The sequence below is a fragment of the Mirounga angustirostris genome, unplaced genomic scaffold (assembly GCF_029215605.1).
Source record: "Mirounga angustirostris isolate CCGP_5_RB_7025 unplaced genomic scaffold, mMirAng1.0.hap1 SCAF_2, whole genome shotgun sequence".
NCBI classification, from domain to species: domain Eukaryota; kingdom Metazoa; phylum Chordata; class Mammalia; order Carnivora; family Phocidae; genus Mirounga; species Mirounga angustirostris.
Genome location: NW_026991710.1, coordinates 101099512 through 101119487, shown reverse-complemented (window position 1 = coordinate 101119487; position 19976 = coordinate 101099512). Strand labels below are relative to the sequence as shown.

At 42.5% G+C, this 19976-nt stretch overlaps 2 long non-coding RNA genes across 2 annotated transcripts; both read right to left on the bottom strand.

Moving 5' to 3' along the window:
- Positions 1–5812: 5812 nt before the first annotated feature.
- LOC135363648 (uncharacterized) lies at positions 5813–9650 on the bottom strand. The gene is made up of 3 exons (XR_010409527.1): positions 8892–9650; positions 7330–7505; positions 5813–5935 (listed from the first exon to the last, which is right to left on the bottom strand). It is a non-coding gene; the product is annotated as an uncharacterized LOC135363648 (long non-coding RNA).
- Positions 9651–11215: 1565 nt separating this feature from the next.
- LOC135363649 (uncharacterized) lies at positions 11216–16239 on the bottom strand. Its single transcript, XR_010409528.1, has 3 exons — positions 16107–16239; positions 14690–14865; positions 11216–11425 (listed from the first exon to the last, which is right to left on the bottom strand). It is a non-coding gene; the product is annotated as an uncharacterized LOC135363649 (long non-coding RNA).
- Between the last annotated feature and the right edge of the window lie 3737 nt (positions 16240–19976).

The window sequence follows — 19976 nt, the reverse complement described above, 5'->3', positions numbered from 1 at the left end:
ACCCAAGTGGAATGGACAAGAATGTCTTTTCCTGTTGTATTTGCCTCATGACTCTGCTGGACCTAAGTCAGATTCTGTTCCTTGAAATAACAGTAACAGAGCTTCTCAGCCAAAGCCAGGGGCCGTCTAATGACTTCTCCATTTGGGGATAGATTTGGATGAGGACACGTGGCCTCTCAGAGTTTCCCCTCCTCAGGAGGGCTGTAGAGGACCAAGAGGAGATGACCTACCAGAATTGGGAAGGGCAAGTTGTCTTTATCACACACATCCATGAGGGGAACTCCAAAGAGCTGTCCTGGCTCTGCGGAAGGTGGGGCTGTGCACTGGTTGTGCTGACAAGTGCTGGAACCCTGACAAAAGGCCCTGTCACTGAGAGAACGGCTTGTCACAGTCTTACGGCCGGAGTCTAAGGAAAAAGAGAGAGTACTAGTAGTAGTAGTTGTTGTTTAATACGCGGAACCTTCATTTTCCTTTTTTTTTTTTTTTTTTTTTACAGATTTTATTTATATTTTTAAAGAGGGAGAGAGACAGCGAGAGAGGGAACACAAGCAGGGGGAGGGTGAGAGGGAGAAGCAGGCTTCCCTCGGAGCAGGGAGCCCGATGCGGGGCTCGATCCCAGGACCCCGGCATCATGACCTGAGCTGAAGGCAGACGCTTAATGACTGAGCCACCCAGGCGTCCCAGACACATCTTAATTCCTGATGACTTGTATTTTCCTAAAGATTTCCTCAAAGCAATGTGGTAAGCATCATAAAACCAAGAAATGTCAGAAATATGGTGGGATTGATGATACGTGTCTCCAGGTTCTGAATCAAAAGTCTACCTTCTAAGGTGGACTGCTGCCAGGTAGCTGTGATTAGCTAGGCTCAAATCGTACTAGCTCTACTCTCAGGGGCACTTCTCCTAGTCCTATTAAGGGCTTTTTGTGGATTCCATCCATCATCTTATTTAGTGTTTACCACAATTCTAAGATTTAGACATTATTTTTATCCACATTTATAGATGAATAAACTGATGCTGAGCTAGAAAAACTGATCAAAGGTAATATAGCTGGTAAATGGGGGCACAGGACTTTACACTCTGGAGAAGTTTTTTGATATCAAGTCAAGTCCTTTTTTCTCAATGATGCCAGTTCTTTTCAACCTGTTTCAAAGGGCACTGGAATCCTGTGGTGCCTCAAGAGCCCCTGAGCCAAAAGAGGAGGGAGGGGAAGAAAGGCCCCTTGCTCTGGCTTCAACCAGAGCACATCTAATATACATAAATATATATACTATGGTTATATTTATATAGTATAAGTATCTAATTATATATTATATATCTATATAACTACATATATATGTATGATGTTGTATATATATATAGATATATAGCACCCACTTAGAATTTTGTTAGAAAAAATTCCCAAACACTGTAGCATACCATGATGAGTCCTAATGCCCTTATGATCTACACTAGAAACTTCTTGAAGTCAGACACCTCATCTTATCCTTTCTTTGGTCTCACAACAGTGTGGGACCTCCCTTGACCTGTGAGCCAGACTTCGGAAGAAGGAGCCCATGGAAATCCTTGCCCTGGCGATGCTCTGGGCTCCAGAACAGCTCTGTCTAAGCATCTCCCATGACCCCTGGCAACCTTGCTGTCTGCTTCTCACTAAAGCCAATTAAATTACTCCCGGTACCTGCAGCCTTCTCGCTGTTACCACGACTCATTGAGTTCTCGCCCAAGAGGGAAGTGATGTCTTCTCCAAATATCCTGAGGCAATTTTCAATGAGAAATTGTACAAGACAAATCTGTAACACAAAAAGACAAGAATGAGGTGCTCTTTTCCATAGGGCATAGTTATAAATCACATTTTGTATACAGACCTTGGATCTAAGAAAAAATGGGAAGGACTTCTCAGAAAAATTCAGAGTTGATAAAAATATGTAGAAACCAGGGGCGCCTGGGTGGCTCAGTCGGTTAAGCGTCTGCGTTCGGCTCAGGTCATAATCCCAGGGTGCTGGGATCAGCCCTACATGGGGCTCCCTGCTCAGCGGGAAGCCTACTTCTCCCTCTCCCACTCCCCCTGCTTGTGTTCCCTCTCTCGCTGTGTCTCTTTCAGTCAAGTAAATAAATAAAAGTTTAAAAAAAAACACAAAAAAACAGAAACAAATAGAAACCAGAGTTCTCTCAGAAATAACTTAGAAAGAGTGATACTTTCCCGTGTACTTTGGGTACACATTTTAAAATACTGCCCATCGGTGGGCTAAAGGTATAATGCGTGGCCTAGTTAAAGAGCTAACATTTTGGGATCAGTGGTTACGTCTTTAAGCCTAGGATAAATTTCGGGGCCCCTCTGTTGGGCGTCTGACTCTTGATTTCGGCGCAGATCACGATCTCATGGTGGTGAGATCCAGCCCCACATGGAGCCAACTTTGGGCTCCGTGCTCAGCGGGGAATGGGCTTGGGCTTCTCCCTCTCCCTCTCCCTCTTCTTCTGCCCCTGCCCCGCTCACGCTCTCTCTTTCCCTCTCTCAAATAAATACATATCAAAATCTAAATAAAACAAGGATAATTTTCAAAGTAGCCTACCTTATTAACGTATACTTATTTTTTGCTTTTAAATTTTGTTTCCAGTTTTACTGAGCTGTAACTGATGTATACCATCTTATGAAACTTTATAAAGTATGAACAACAACTTAAGAAAACCATTTCTTAAATGAAGAAGTATCATAAAGTTGGGAAGCAGGGATTTTGGTGGGGTTGTGAGGGAAAACCCACACAGCTGGAGAGAAAACTTATCTGTCTAACTTCAGTCCCTTCTCACGCATTGCTTTGCCTCATGCTGGCTCTCTCTGGGTGAGCTTGGGGAAGACCTGTCATCTTATTAGGATATTCTGGAATCTTTTGCTAGTTTCCATATGATGTAGCAGAGGTGAAATAGTAGCCGAGTACTTTTCTAGATGAGCCACAATTGGCAGAGGAAGGCCAATGTGTTTGGAGGCATGGGGGCTCATATTGCCCAAGCCACCCAGGATGTGCCAGTGATGACCGGAGGAGCTGGCTGTTGTCGCCATTGTGTAGTGAGGAAACCATGGCTTTGCCCAAGGTTGCGAGTCCCTTAGGGATTAGGCTGAGAGTTGAACCTTGACCGGTGAAGCTCCAAAACCCAGGTTCTTTCCTATCGTATCACACGACTCTTCTCTCTCTCGTTTAGTCAGTCTAGTGTTTAGTCTCCTGGAGGGGGAAGAAGTGACTCGACTGCTCCGAGTTTCCCGTTTAACGACAGCCCTTCTCAGACCCCGCCAGAGTAGCATAAAGAACTCTGCCACTCCACAGGGGCCTAATGAAAATGTGCACTTCACAAAGTTCCTTCTGTCAGAGTTACTACTGCACATGTCCGGTTCAAAGTAGGGATTCTACCCCCTGGGGGACAAAAATGAGAGCTCTCATTACCTTTCTTATCAAGTTGTCTTCCAATTCCAAGCTGCCGGAATCAGGTGGGTAAAGAACGCTTGGGGCTATACAAACGGATAAATTATAAGGTTTCATCTGATTGGATGAGGAATGTTGCTCAATGTTGTATAGCACTCCAAAAAGGTATCGCAAGAGAACAACATTTGCTCTTGGCAGCTGGGCTAAAAGCCTAAAGTCAAAAAAACACACTTTTAAATTAGGCAAGTGATTCCACTTAGGAGGTTGGAAAAACAGAGACAGGGAACAGGATACATCCTTGTATATCTAGCACACCACCCGCTGTAGCAGAGTTCCATGCATGAATGTAGACAAAATTGGTGCACTGAATTCAGTTACTGAGCCAGATAAACACTTCTCTGGTTAGTTAAATGTCTGACAGACTTTTAAGGTCATAGCCCTGGCAGTTGTTGCTCTTGATCTGTCTTGGACCAGGGAATTTTGTCTACCAGTTTCAAGGATCCAGAAGGTGTAAAACGGCCAAGGAGTCCAGATTAATAAGATCAGGAGAAGAACAATAATAGCCCTAAAGTGTGCCTCTATTCTGAAGCTGGGCCCCATGGGTGTGAAGACTCGAAACTCCTTGGCGTTGGTCATGATTATAGTGGGCAAAGCTGGAAAACGTAAGCCAATGTTTTCCTAATAGTATGTTGGGTGTATTTTGGAGATGTGACCAGAGTAGAGTAATTATTGCATCGTTACCTCCGAGCTGCAGTTATCATCTCCTCTTTGTTGCCTTGATCAATAACACCGAGCCATTTGTCATAGAGGTCAGATAAAAATATACTTCCTTGGATGTTTCTAAGAAAATCCTTAGGGAGATAAAAAAATATATATATTTATACTATAGAAACTATGTATTGGAAATATTTCAGAGAAAACATGTAGTTAAAAAATTCAGTTCAGCCCCCACTTCCTTCACAGATACCCAAACTGGGACCCACACGGAGTTCGGCTCCGACTTTCCATTGACTTGCTCACGCAGGAGCAGGTGCTTGGATTTTCTCCCGCTAAAAGTTAGAGGCATAAAAGCAGAGCTTAGCCTGTGGTGGAAATGAAGATAAAGCTCCCTTCTATCATCGGGAAATTATTTTGTGTGTGGTTTTTTTTTCAAAGAACCACACACTGACTGGGTCTGGGTATAGACCATCTTAAATCCTATTAGCTTCCTGGACAGAAATACACATACCCATGTTGCTTGTTTTAGACAAAGTGCTAGCTCTTAATTCTAGCAAGAAAAGGCCTGAAACAATCAAAACACATACAGGTGGGCTCTGGCACACATATTAGGAAAGAACTAGGTCTTCTCACTCGGGGTATGTGTGCTCCCTGGAAGAAAGCTACTCTCACAATTGCTTCATTCTTCCTTTCCTTAACTGTCTAAAAGTCGAGAGTCTAATGGCAGACTCACTGTGGTCCTGAGGATAGATTCATTTCTAGTTTAGGCCAATTGTCCAGTTAGTTTGCCATGATATTATCAAGGCCAAGGTTGCAGAGTCTGATTCTCCACCAAGATCCATCAACTTCAGGAAGAGAAAACTTTAGAAATGTCTAAGCACTCTCCCCACAAGTGCTCACCCTCTCCCTAGTCGGTGCTTATAACACGGAATCAGGAAAGAACCTCCTAACTCTTGCTAGAAAATGGATTCCATGTGTGCACCTTACAGAGGGCAACACTCATCTTGCTACCTAGTGTATCATCATTCTTCTCCTGTCTCCTGATGCCTATATGTATATTACTACTGGATATCACTATGGCTCCAGTGTAGGAGTGGTTACCTAAATCATTTTAGGACCTTGCTATTAATCACATCTTCGAACATTAATGGGGGACAAGGGAAGACCAAATGTGACTGAGATTCTATGACTAGTCATTACTACGTTAACATAGGGTTGTTCAGAGCTGTTCATAAGTGCCAAGGTGGATGGATTAAATTCTTTCCCTGTTCTATTTCTTTTGGAAAGTTTGCCTTCATTAGGAGGGTGGTGAGGATGTTTGCATGGGTAAACAGTGTGTATGTATCGGTGCGTATTTTGAAATTTATTATCATGACTAGTAGTCATTTCAGTATTAGTATTTTGCATGGAGTCTTCAGGAGTGAAGGTGGGGAGGGCCGTGTGTAGTGAAAACAGAGTATTTTTAACATATGGGGCTTTTAACTCCAAAAGTAGCTTCCTTAAATTTTGATTTTGTCAAGCGTTTTTCAGCTTGTCAGGTTCTTAATCTATTATCCCCGTTATGGTTCTTGAGCAGTCATGATGAAGGACACCAATCATAGCTTCAGTTACTCAAGTGTGGATAATGCTAGAGCCTTCCCTACCTTTAAGACGGATGCGACCACATGAACAGATTCACTGTACGGGTTCACTTTGAAGCCAGAATTTAGTTTCTCCTTTAGGACATGGCAGGATTTTATATTGGCTGATTTTCTGAAGATGCCTTTTGTGAGAGGCCCTTTTTGATGAATAAAGGAAAGCATATCCTGTAGGAAGAAAAGAAAAGTATATGGCATCTCATATACACAAACACAGAGCACAAGCTAGCCTCTGTTTTAAAAGAGGAGGGGAATGTAATGGTACACTGTTTTAGAGCGGGAAGGACCAAAGGCAATTTACTTAGTTTTTTTTTTTTTTTTTCAGTGTCTCTCTATATACTTTCTACCCAAATATCTTTTTTACAGTCATACACTGAAACATTTTAAACACTTCTTTTAATCAGATTTTCCTTTCCATTGAGTTTCCACTCTTAAGTCAAACTTCTCTGCTTCAAGGCCTTTGTGCAATCACCATGTGTTTCCTACTTTACCATGCTTTTCTCATTATTCCCTTACGTAGATGCTCTTCCCCAAATATGGAATTCTATTTAGGAAATACTCATTTCCCATTTGTTTATTTCTCTTTAAGTGACTGTATACTCCATTCCTACTTGTTCTATTTCCTTCCCTTCATTTAAAGTCAGGCTCAGAAACTCTCTTCCCCTTCTCTGATTACCCTCCCTTCTCATGAGTCTTTCATTGTCTTTTGCTCTATCTTCATGTCCTCTCTCTGCTGTGTAGAATCTTAATAAGGGCTGGACTCAGGGAATCCAACGGATCTGAAGTCTATTATGCTACTTATCTATTGTGTTAGCTGGGGCACATACATCCTGTACTGAGGCTTTTCTGATTCGGTTAGGCAGTGCGGAGGATGATAATCCTAGCTAGCCCCTAAATTTGCTGTGATGCAAGGACCTGGGGTAGTAGGTAGCAGGTAACATGCTAGCTAATACGATACATTTCTTCATAGCTAGCAGAACGTTCCCTACATCCCGTACAGTGCTTGCAGAGACACCAAATACTCAGTGAATGTCCACACTGACAATTCACTAGAGCAGTTTGAGATAACACAGGCCAAACTCTGTGGCTTTCATTTGACATATTCTGTTAGGATTAATAGTTTCCTATCTGCCAGAGGATGAGTCTATGCTCGTGTCAGATGTTTGCAGTTGTTAGACTGAGTAGACTCCGCTGAAGGAGACTTGAGACTCATGTGAGTGCAGGAAGGCAATGAAGGGAGAGTGTGAAGATGAGGTGGACTCTCAGAGACTCACATACACAGAGTCATTTTGACTCATCTGAACAGGCCTCGGTGGGTTTTTGCGGAAAGAAGACCCAAGTAGAATGGACAAGAATGTCTTTTCCTGTTGTATTTGCCTCATGACTCTGCTGGACCTAAGTCAGATTCTGTTCCTTGAAATAACAGTAACAGAGCTTCTGAGCCAAAACCAGGGCTGTCTAAGGACTTCTCTATTTGGGGATAGATTTGGATGAGGACACGTGGCCTCTCAGTGTTTCCCCCCCTCAGAAGAGCTATAGAAGACCAAAATGAGATGACCTACCAGAATTGGGAAGGCCAGGTTGTCTTTATAACACACAACCATGAGGCAAACTCCAAAGAGCTCTCCTGGCTTTGCAGAATGTGGGGTTGTGCACTGGTTTTGCTGGCAAGTGCTGGAGCCCCACCAAAAGGCCCTGTCTCTGAAAGAACAGCTTTTCACAGTTTTCTGGCCGGAGTCTAAGGAAGAAGAGAGAGTACTAGTAGTAGTAGTTGTTCTTTAATCCGCTGAAACTTCTTCTTCCTTTTTTTTTTTTTTTTTTTTACAGATTTTATTTATATTTTGATAGAGGGAGAGAGACAGCGAGAGAGGGAACACAAGCAGGGGGACGGGGAGAGGGAGAAGCAGGCTTCCCTCGGAGCAGGGAGCCCGATGCGGGGCTTGATCCCAGGACCCCGAGATCATGACCTGAGCTGAAGGCAGTTACTTAACGACTGAGCCACCCAGGTGCCCCAGACTCATCTTAATTCCTGATGACTTGTATTTTCCTAAAGATTTCCTCAAATCAATGTCGTAAGCATCATAAAACCAAGAAATCTCAGAAATATGGAGGGATTGATGATACGTGTCTACAGGTTCTGAATCGAAAGTCTACCTTCCAAGGTGGACTGCTGACAGCTGTTATTAGCTAGGCTCAAAACATACTAGCTTTAGTCTCAGGGGCACTTCTCCTAGTCCTATTAATGGCTTTTTTTGGATTACATCCATCATCTTATTTATTCTACACAACAATTCTAAGATTTAGACATTATTTTTATCCATATTTAGAGATGAATTAACTGATGCTGAGCTGGTATAACTGGGCAAAGATAATATAGCTGGTAAATGCGGGCACAGGAATTTACACTCTGGAGAGGTAGTTTGACATCAAGTCAAGTCCTTTTTTCTCAATGATGCCAGTTCTTTTCAACCCATTTTAAAGCCACTGGAATCCGGTGGTGCCTCAAGAGCCCCTGAGCCAAAAGAGGACGGAGGGGAAGAAAGGCCCCTTCTCTGGCTTCAACCAGAGCACTTCTAATATACATAAATATATATATTATGATAATATATTTATATAGTATAAGTATCTAATTATATATTATATATAACTACATACATATGTATGATTTGTTTTACATATATATATGTATATACAAATATATACATACATATACATACATCCTGTACTGAGGCTTTTCTGATTCGTTATTACATATATACATATATATACAAATATATATGTATATATATGTATAGCACCCTTTTAGAATTTTGTTAGAAAAAATTCCCAAACACTATGGCATACCATGATGAGTCCTAATGTCTTTATGATCTACCCTAGGAACTTCTTGAAGTCAGAGACTTCATCTTATCCTTTCTTTGGTCTCACAACAGTGTGGAACCTCCCTTGACCTGTGAGCCAGCCTTTGGAAGAAGGAGCACATGGAAATCATTGCCCTGGTGATGCTCTGGGCTCCAGAACAGCACTGTCTATGCATCTCCCATGACCCTTGGCAGCCTTGCTGTCTGCTTCTCACTAAAGCCAATTAAATTATTCCCGGTAGCTGCAGTCTTCTCGCTCTTACCACGACTCATTGACTTCTCTCCCAAGAAGGAAGTGATGTCTTCTCCAAATATCCTGAGGCAATTTTCAAGGAGAAATTGTACAAGAGAAATCTGTAACACAAAAAGACAAAAATGGGGTGTTCTTTTCCATAGGCCATAGTTAGCAAACACATTTTGTATATAGACCTTGGATCTAAGAAAAAACGTGAAGGACTTATCAGAAAAATTCAGAGTTGATAAAAATACGTAGAAACCAGGGGCACCTGGGTAGCTCAGTCAGTTACGCATCTCCCTTCGGCTCAGCTTATGATCCCAGGGTGCTGGGATCAGCCCTATATCTGGCTCCCTGCTCAGCGGGAAGCCTGCTTCTTCCTCTCCCACTCTCCCTGCTTGAGTTCCCTCTCTGTCAAGTAAATAAATAAAATCTTAAAAAAAAAAAACCAAAAAAAAAAATAGAGACCAGAGTTCTCTAGGAAATAACTTAGAATGACTGATGCTTTCCCGTGTACTTTGGGTACACATTTTGAAATACTGCTCATCAGTGGGCTAAAGTTTTAATGTGTGGCCTAGTTTCATAGCTAACATTTTGGGATCAGTGGTTACATCTTTAAGCCTAGGATAAATTTCGGGGCCCCTCAGTTGAGCGTCTGACTCTTGATTTCGGCTCAGATCACAATCTCATAGTGGTGAGATCCAGCCCCACATGGAGCCAACTTTCGGCTCTGGGCTCAGCAGGGAATTGGCTTGGTCTTCTCCCTCTCCCTCTTCTTCTGCCCCTGCCCCGCTCACGCTCTCTTTCCCTCTCTCCAAAAAATAAATATCAAAAAATAAATAAAACTAGGATAATTTTCAAAGTAGCCTACCTTATTAAAGTTTACCTGTTTTTTGTTTTTAAATTTTGTTTCCAGTTTTATTGAGCTGTAACTGATGTATAACATCTTATGAAACTTTATAAAGTATGAACGAAAACATAAGAAAACCATTTCTTAAATGAAGAAGAATCTTAAAGTTGAGAAGCAGAGATTTTGGTGGGGTTGTGAGGGAAAACCCACACAGCTGGAGAGAAAATGTATCTGTCTGTCTAAATTCAGTACCTTCTCACGCATTGGTTTGCCTCATGCTGGCTCTCTCTGTGTGAGCTTGGGGAAGACCTGTCATCTTGCTAGGATGGTCTGGAATCTTTTGCTAGTTTCCATAAGATGTAGCAGAGGTGAAATAGTAGTTGAGTACTTTTCTAGATGAGCCACAATTCGCAGAGGAAGGCCAATGTGGTTGGAGCCATGGGGGCTCATATTGCCCAAGCCACCCAGGATGTGCCAGTGATGACCAGAGGAGCTGGCTGTTGTCGCCATTGTGTAGTGAGGAAACCTTGGCTTTGCCCAAGGTTACGAGTCCCTCAGGGATTAGGCTGAGAGTTGAACCTTGACTGGTGAAGCTCCAAAGCCCAGGTTCTTTCCTATCGTATCACATGACTCTTCTCTCTCTCGTTTAGTCAGTCTAGTGTTTAGTCTCCTGGAGGGGGAAGAAGTGACTCGACTGCTCCGAGTTTCCCGTTTAACGACACCCCTTCCCAGACCCCGCCAGAGTAGCCTAAAGAACTCTGCCACTCCACAGGGGCCTAATGAAAATGTGCACTTCACAAAGTTCCATCCATCAGAGTTACTACTGCACATGTCCGGTTCAAAGTAGGGATTCTACCCCATGGGGGCAAAAATGAGAGCTCTCATTACCTTTTTTATCAAGTTGTCTTCCAATTCCAAGGTGCCGGAATCAGGTGGGTAAAGAACGCTTGGGGCTATACAAACGGATAAATTATAAGCTGTCATCTGATTGGATGAGGAATGTTGCTCAATGTTGTATAGCACTCCAAAAAGGTATCGCAAGAGAACAACATTTCCTCTTGGCAGCTGGGGTAAAAGCCTAAGGTCAGAAAAATACACATTTAAATTAGGCAAGTGATTCCACTTAGGTGGTTGAAAAAAAAGACAGGGAACAGGATACATCCTTGTATATCTAGCACACAACCCGCTGTAGCAGAGTTCCAGGCATGAATGTATACAAAATTGTTGCCCTGACTTCAGTTCCTGCGCCAGATAAAATCTTCTCTGGTTAGTTAAATGTTTGACAGACCTTTAAGGTCATAGCCCTGGCAATTGATGTTCTTGCATCTGTCTTGGACCAGGGGATTTCCCCTAACAGTTTCATGTATTCAAAAGATGTAAAACGGCCAAGGATTCCACATTAATAAGATCAGGAAAAGAACGATAATGGCCCTAAAGTGTGTCTCCATTATGAACCTGGCCCCCATGGGTGTGAAGAATTGAAACTCTTTGGCATTGGTCATGATTATAGTGAGCAAAGCTGCAAAACGTAAGCCAATGTTTTCCTAATAGTATGTTGGCTGTATTTTGGAGATGTGACCAGAGTAATTATTGCATCATTACCTCTGGGCTGCAGTTATCTTCTCCTCTTCGTTGCCTTGATCAATAACACCGAGCCATTTGTCATAGTGATCAGATAAAAATATACTTCCGTGTATATTTCTAAGAAAATCCTTAGGGAGATAAAAAAAAAAAAACTATGTATATATGTTATAGAAAATATGTAATGGAAATATTCCAGAGAAAATATGTAGTTAAAAAATTCAGTTCAGCCCCCACTTCCTTCACAGATACCCAAACTGTGACCCACACGGTGCTCGGCTCTGACTCTCCATTGACTTGCACACGCAGGAGCAGGTGCTTGGATTTTCTCCCACTAAAACTTAGAGGCATAAAGCAGAGCTTAGTCTGTGGTGGAAATGAAGATAAAGCTCCCTTCTATCATCTGGAACTTATTTTGTGTGTGTGCTTTTTTTGCAAAGTACCACAAACTGACAGGGTCTGGCTATAGACCATCCTAAATCCTATTAGCTTCCTGGACAGAAATACACATACTCATGTTGCTTGTTTTAGACACAGCGCCAGCTCTTAACTCTAGCAAGAAAAGGCCTGAAACAATCAAAACACAAACAGGTGGGCTCTTGCACACATATTAGGAAAGAACTAGGTCTTCTCACTCGGGGTATGTGTGCTCCCTGGAAGAAAGCTACTCGCACAATTGCTTCATTCTTCCTTTTCTTAACTGTCTAAAAGTCGAGAGTCTAATGGCAGACTCACTGTGGTCCTGAGGATAGATTCATTTCTAGTTTAGGACAATTGTCCAGTTAGTTTGCCATGATATTATCAAGGCCAAGGTTGCAGAATCTCATTCTCCACCAAGATCCGTCAACTTCAAGAAGAGAAAAGTTTAGAAATGTCTAAGCACTCTCCCCACAAGTGCTCACCCTCTTCCTAGTCGGTGCTTATAACACGGAATCAGGAAAGAACCTCCTAACTCTTGCTAGAAAATGGATTCCATGTGTGCACCTTACAGAGGGCAACACTCATCTTGCTACCTGGTGTATCATCATTCTTCTCCTGTCTCCTGATGCCTATATGTATATTACTACTGGATATCACTATGGCCCCAGTGTAGGAGTGGTTACCTAAGTCATTTCTGGACTTTGCTATGGATCACATCTTCGAACATTAATGGGGGACAAGGGAAGACCAAATGTGACTGAGATTCTAAGACTGTAGTCAGTACTACATTAACATAGGGTTGTTCAGAGCTGTTCATAAGTGCCAAGCTGCATGGATTAAATTCTTTCCCTGTTCTATTTCTTCTTTTTTGTTTTTTTTCTTATTCATTTGAGACACAGAGATAGAGAGGGAGAGAGCATGAGGAGGGAGAGAGGCAGAGGGAGAGGGAGAAGCAGGCTCCCCGCTGAGCAGGAAGCCCGATACGGGGCTCGATCCCAGGACACTGGGATCATGACCTGAGCCGAAGGCAGACGCTTAACCATCTGAGCCACCCAGGCGCCCCTCCCTGTTCTATTTCTTTTGGAAAGTTTGCCTTCATTAGGAGGGTGGTGAGGATGTCTGCTTCGGTAAACAGTGTGTTTGTGTCAGTGCGTATTTTGAAATTTAGTATCATGACTGTAGTCATTTCAGTATTAGTATTTTGCATGGAGTCTTCAGGAGTGAAGGTGCGGAGGGCCGTGTGTGGTGAAAACAGAAAGTATTTATAACACATGGGGCTTTTAACTCCTAAAGTAGCTTCCTTAAATTTTGATTTTGTCAAGCGTTTTTTAGCTTGTCAGGTTCTTAATCTACTCTGCCCGTTATGGTTCTTGAGCAGTCATGATGAAGGACACCCATCATCGCTTCAGTTACTCACATGTGGATAATGCTAGAACCTTCCCTACCTTTAAGACGGATGCGAACACATGAATAGATTCCCTGTACGGGTTCACTTTGATCCCAGAATTTAGTTTCTCCGTTAGGACTCTGCGGGATTTTATATTGGCTGAGTTTCTGAATATGCCTTCTGCGAGTGGCCGTTTTTGATTAATAAAGGAAAGCATACCGTGTAGGAAGAAAAGAAAAGTATATGGCATCTCATATACCATGCCTGCCTCCGTTTTGAAAGAAAAGGGGAATGTAATGGTACAATGTTTTAGAGCGGGAAGGACTAAAGTCAATTTAGATTGCTGTTTTTTCAGTGTCTCTCTATATACTTTCTACCCATATATCCATTTTACAGTCATACACTGAAACATTTTCAACACTTCTTTTAATCAGATTTTCCACTAAGTTTACACTTTTAAATCAAACTTCTCTGTCTCAAGGCCTTTGCGGAATCACCGTCTGTTTCCTACTTTCCCATTCTTTTCACATTTTTCCCTTACATACATGCTTTTCCGCAAGTATGGAAGTCTATTTAGGAAATACTCATTTCCAATTTGTTTATTTCTCTTTAAGTGACTGTATACTCCATTCCTACTTGTTCTATTTCCTTCCCTCTTGTAAAGTCAGGCTCAGAAACTCTCTTCCCCTTCTCTGATTACCCTCCCTTCTCATGAGTCTTTCATTGTCTTTTGCTCTATCTTCATGTCCTCTCCCTGCTGTGTAGAAACTTAATAAGGGCTGGACTCAGGGAATCCAACGGATCTGAAGTCTATTATGCTACTTATCTATTGTGTGAGCTGGGTCACACACATCCTGTACTGAGGCTTTTCTGATTCGTTTAGGCAGTGCAGAGGATGATAATCCTAGCTAGCCCCTAAATTTGCTGTGAAGCAAGGACCTGGGGTAGTAGCTAGCAGGTAACATGCTAGCTAAGATGATACATTTCTTCATAGCTAGCGGAACGTTCCCTACATCCCGTACAGTACTTGCAGAGACACCGAATACTCAGTGAATGTCCACACTGACAATTCACTACAGCAGTTTGAGATAACACAGACCAAACTCTGTGGCTTTCATTTGACATATTCTGTTAGGATTAACAGATTCCTATTTGCCAGAGGATGAGTCTATGCTTGTGTCAGATGTTTACAATTGTTAGACTGAGTAGACTCCGCTGAAGGAGACTTGAGACTCATGTGAGTTCAGGAAGGCAATGAAGGGAGAGTGTGAAGATGAGGTGGACTCTCAGAGACTCACATACACAGAGTCCATTTTGACTGATCTGAACAAGCCTCCGCATGTCTTTGTGGAAACAAGACCCAAGTGGAATGGAGAAGAATGACTTTTCCTGTTGTATTTGCCTCATGACTCTGCAGGACCGAAATCAGATTCTATTCTTTGAAATAACAGTAACAGAGCTTCTCAACCAAAGCCAGGGGCTGTCTAATGACATCTTCATTTGGGGATAGATTTGGATGAGGACGCTTGGCCTCTCAGAGTTTCCCCTTCTCAGGAGGGCTATTGAAGACCAAAATGAGATGACCTACCAGAATTGGGAAGGAGAAGTTGTCTTTATCACACACATCCATGAGGGGAACTCCAAAGAGCTGTCCTGGCTTTGCGGAAGGTGGGGCTGTGCACTGGTTGTGCTGGGAAGTGCTGGAACCCCGACAAAACGCCCTATCTCTGAAAGAACGGGTTTTCACAGTCTTCAGGCTGGAGTCTAAGGAAGAAGTGAGAGTACTCGTAGTAGTAGTTGTTGTTTAATATGTTGAACCTTCTTTTTCCTTTTTTTTTTTTTTTTTTTACAGATTTTATTTATTTTTTGACAGAGAGAGAGAGACAGCAAGAGAGGGAACACAAGTAGGGGGCGGGGGAGAGGGAGAAGCAGGCTTCCCTTGGAGCAGGGAGCCCGACTCGGGGCTCGGTACCAGGACCCCAGGATCATGACCTGAGCTGAAGGCAGATGTTTAACGACTGAGCCACCCAGGTGCCTCAGACTCATCTTAATTCCTGATGACTTGTATTTTCCTAAAACTTTCCTCAAAGTATGTGGTACGTGTCATGAAAACAAGAAATGTCAAAAATATGGAGGGATTGATGATACGTGTCTCCAGGTTCTGAATCGAAAGTCTACCTTCTAAGGTGGACTGCTGCCAGTTAGGTCTGATTAGCTAGGCTCAAATCATACTACCTCTAGTGTCAGGGGCACTTCTCCTAGTGCTATTAATGGCTTTTTTTGAATTACATCCATCATCTTATTTATTCTACACAACAATTCTAAGATTTAGACATTATTTTTATCCACATTTTAGAGATGAATAAACTGATGCTTAGCTGCTATAATGGGCCAAAGATAATATAGCTGGTAAATGGGGGTACAGGAATTTACACTCTGGAGAGGTTGTTTGACATCAAGTCAAGTTCTTTTTTCTCAAAGATGCGAATTCTTTTCAACCCATTTCAAAGGGCACTGGAATCCTGTGGTGCCTCAAGAGCCCCTGAGCCAAAAGAGGAGGGAGGGGAAGAAAGGCCCCTTTCTCTGGCTTCAACCAGCGCACATGTAATATACATAAATATATACATTATGTTTATATATTTATATAGTATCAGTATATAATTATGTAATATATATAACTACATAGATATATATATAGCACCCATTTAAATTTTGTGAGAAAAAGTTCCCAAACACTGTGGCATACCATGATGAGTCCTAATTCTGTTATGATCTGCACTAGAAACTTCTTGAAGTCAGAGACCTCATCTTATCCTTTCTTTGGTCTCACAACAGTGTGGAACCTCCCTTGACCTGTGAGCCAGCCTTCGGACGAAGGAGCCCATGGAAATCCTTGCCCTGGCGATGCTCTGGGCTCCAGAACAGCTCTGTCTAAGCATCTCCCATGACCCCTGGCAGCCTTGCTGTCTGCTTCTCACTAAAGCCAATAAAATTATTCCCGGTACCTGCAGCCTGCTCGCTGTTACCACGACTCATTGAGTTCTCTCCCAAGAGGGAAGTGATGTCTTCTCCAAATATTTTAAGGCAATTTTCAATGAGAAATTGTACAAGAGAAATCTGTAACACAAAAAGACAAGAATGGGGTGCTCTTTCCATAGGGCATAGCTATAAATCACATTATGTATATAGACCTTGGATCTAAGAAAGAATGTGAAAGATTTCCCAGAAAAATTCAGAACTGATAAAAATACATAGAGACCAGGAGCGCCTGGGTGGCTCAATCGGTCAAGCGTCTGCCTTCAGCTCAGCTCATGATCCCAGGGTGATGCGATCAGCCCTACATCGGGCTCCCTGCTCAGCGGGAAGCCTGATTCTCCCTCTCCTACTCCCCCCGCTTGTGTTCCCTCTCTCGCTGTGTCTGCCTCTGTCAAGAAAATAAATATAATCTTAAAAAAAATAATAAAATAAAAAACAGAGACCAGAATTCTCTAAGAAATAACTTAGGAAGAGTGATACTTTTCCGTGTACTTTGCGTACACATTTTAAAATACTGCTAATCAGTAGGCTAAAGTTTTAATATGTGGCCTAGTTTAATAGCCAACATTTTGGTATCAGTGGTTACATCATTAAGCCTAGGATAATTTTGGGGGCCCCTCAGTTGAGCATCTGACTCTTGATTCTGGCTCAGATCACTATCTCATGATGGTGAGATCCAGCCCAACATGGAGCCAACTTTGGGCTCCGTGCTCAGCGGGGAATCGGCTTGGGCTTCTCCCTCTCCCTCTCCCTCTTCTTCTGCCCCTGACCCGCTCACGCTCTCTCTTTCCCTCTCTCAAATAAATACATATCAAAATATAAATAAAACAAGGATAATTTTCAAAGTAGCCTACCTTATTAAAGTTTACTTATTTTTTGTTTTTAAATTTTGTTTCCAGTTTTATTGAGCTGTAACTGATGTATAACATCTTATGAAACTTTATATAAAGTATGAACAAAAACTTAAGAAAACCATTTCTTAAATGAAGAAGTATCTAAAAGTTGGGAAGCAGAGATTTTGGTGGGGTTGTGAGGGAAAACCCACACAGCTGGAGAGAAAATGTATCTGTCTGTCTAACTTCAGTCCCTTCTCACGCATTGCTTTGCCTCATGCTGGCTCTCTCTGTGTGAGCTTGGGGAAGACCTGTCATCTTATTAGGATATTCTGGAATCTCTTGCTAGTTTCCATATGACGTAGCAGAGGTGAAATAGTAGCTGAGTACTTTTCTAGATGAGCCACAATTGGCAGAGGAAGGCCAATGTGTTTGGAGCCATGGGGGCTCATATTGCCCAAGCCACCCAGGATGTGCCAGTGATGACCAGAGGAGCTGGCTGTTGTCGCCATTGTGTAGTGAGGAAACCATGGCTTTGCCCAAGGTTACGAGTCCCTCAGGGATTAGGCTGAGAGTTGAACCTTGACTGGTGAAGCTCCAAAGCCCAGGTTCTTTCCTATCGTATCACACGACTCTTCTCTCTCTCGTTTAGTCAGTCTAGTGTTTAGTCTCCTGGAGGGTGAAGAAGTGACTCGACTGCTCCGAGTTTCCCGTTTAACGACACCCCTTCCCAGACCCCGCCAGAGTAGCCTAAAGAACTCTGCCACTCCACAGGGGCCTAACGAAAATGTGCACTTCACAAGGTTCCATCCGTCAGAGTTACTACTGCACATGTCCGGTTCAAAGTAGGGATTCTACCCCTTGGGGGACAAAAATGAGAGCTCTCATTACCTTTTTTATCAAGTTGTCTTCCAATTCCAAGGTGCCGGAATCAGGTGGGTAAAGAACGCTTGGGGCTATACAAACGGATAAATTATAAGCTGTCATGTGATTGGATGAGGAATGTTGCTCAATGTTGTATAGCACTCCAAAAAGGTATCGCAAGAGAACAATATTTGCTCTTGGCAGCTGGGCTAAAAGCCTAAGGTCAGAAAAACACACTTTAAATTAGGTAAATGATTCCACTTAAGAGGTTGGAAAAACAGAGACAGGGAAAAGGATACATCCTTGTATATCTAGCACACAACCCCTCTCTATCAGAGTTCCAGGCATGAATGTAGACAAAATTGTTGCACTGAATTTAGTTCCTGAGCCAGATAAACACTTCTCTGGTTAGTTAAATGTTTGACAGACTTTTAAGGTCATAGCCCTGGCAGTTGATGCTCTTGCATGTGTCTTGAACCAGGGAATTTCGTCTACAAGTTTCATGGATCCAGAAGGTGTCAAACGGCCAAGGAGTCCACATTAATAAGATCAGGAGAAGAACAATAATAGCCCTAAAGCGTGCCTCTATTCTGAAGCTGACCCCCATGGCTTTGAAGAATTGAAACTCTTTGACATTGGTCATGATTATAGTGGGCAAAGCTGCAAAACGTAAGCCAATGTTTTCCTAATAGTATGTTGGGTGTATTTTGGAGATGTGACCAGAGTAGAGTAATTATTGCATCGTTACCTCCGCGCTGCAGTCATCTTCTCCTCTTCGTTCCCTTGATCAATAACACCGAGCCATTTGTCATAGAGATCAGACAAAAATATACATCCTGGGATATTTCTTAGGAAATCCTTGTGGAGATAAAAATAAATATGTATATATATTACAGAAAATATGTATTGGAAATATTACAGAGAAAATATGTAGTTAAAAAATTCAGTTCAGCCCCCACTTCCTTCACAGATACCCAAACTGGGACCCACACGGAGCTTGGCTCTGACTCTCCATTGACTTGCACACGCAGCATCAGGTGCTTGGATATTCTCCCCCTAAATCTTAGAGGCATTAAAGCAGAGCTTAGGCTGTGGTAGAAATGAAGATAAAGCTCCCTTCTATCATCTGGAACTTATTTTCTTTGTGTGCTTTTTTTGCAAAGTACCACAAACTGACAGGGTCTGGCTATAGACCATCCTAAATCCTTTTAGCTTCTTGGACAGAAATACGCTTACCCATGTTGCTTGTTTTAGACACAGTGCTAGCTCTTAACTCTAGCAAGAAAAGGCCTGAAACAATCGAAACAGAAACAGGTGGGCTCTTGCACACATATTAGGAAAGAACTAGGTCTTCTCACTCGGGGTATGTGTGCTCCCTGGAAGAAAGCTACTCGCACAATTGCTTCATTCTTCCTTTTCTTAACTGTCTAAAAGTCGAGAGTCTAATAGTAGACTCACTGAGGTCCTGAGGATAGATTCATTTCTAGATTAGGTCCATTCCCAGTTTTTTGACATGATATTATCAAGGCCAAAGTTGCAGAGTCTGTTTCTCCACCAAGATCCATCAACTTCAGGAAGAGAAAACTTTAGAAATGTCTAAGCACTATGCCCACATGTGCATACCCTCTTCCTAGTCGGTGCTTATAACACCGAATCAGGAAGGAACCTCCTAACTCTTTTTTTTTTTAATGATTTTTTTTTTAAAGATTTTATTTATTTATTTATTTAAAAGAGAGAGAGAGAGAAACAGCATGAGAGGGGATAGGGTCAGAGGGAGAATCAGGCTCCCTGCTGAGCCGGGAGCCCGATGTGGGACTCGATCCCAGGACTCCGGGATCATGACCTGAGCCGAAGGCAGTCGCTTAACCAACTGAGCCACCCAGGCACCCGGAACCTCCTAACTCTTGCTAGAAAATCGATTCCATGTGCTCACCTTACAGAGGGCAACACTCATCTTGCTATGTAATGTATCAGCATTCTTCTCCTGTCTCCTGATGCCTATATGTATATTACTACTGGATATCACTATGACCGCAGTGTAGGAGTGGTTACCTAAGTCATTTCTGGACTTTGCTATTGATCACATCTTCGAACATTAACGGGGGACAAGGGAAGACCAAATGTGACTGAGATTCTAAGACT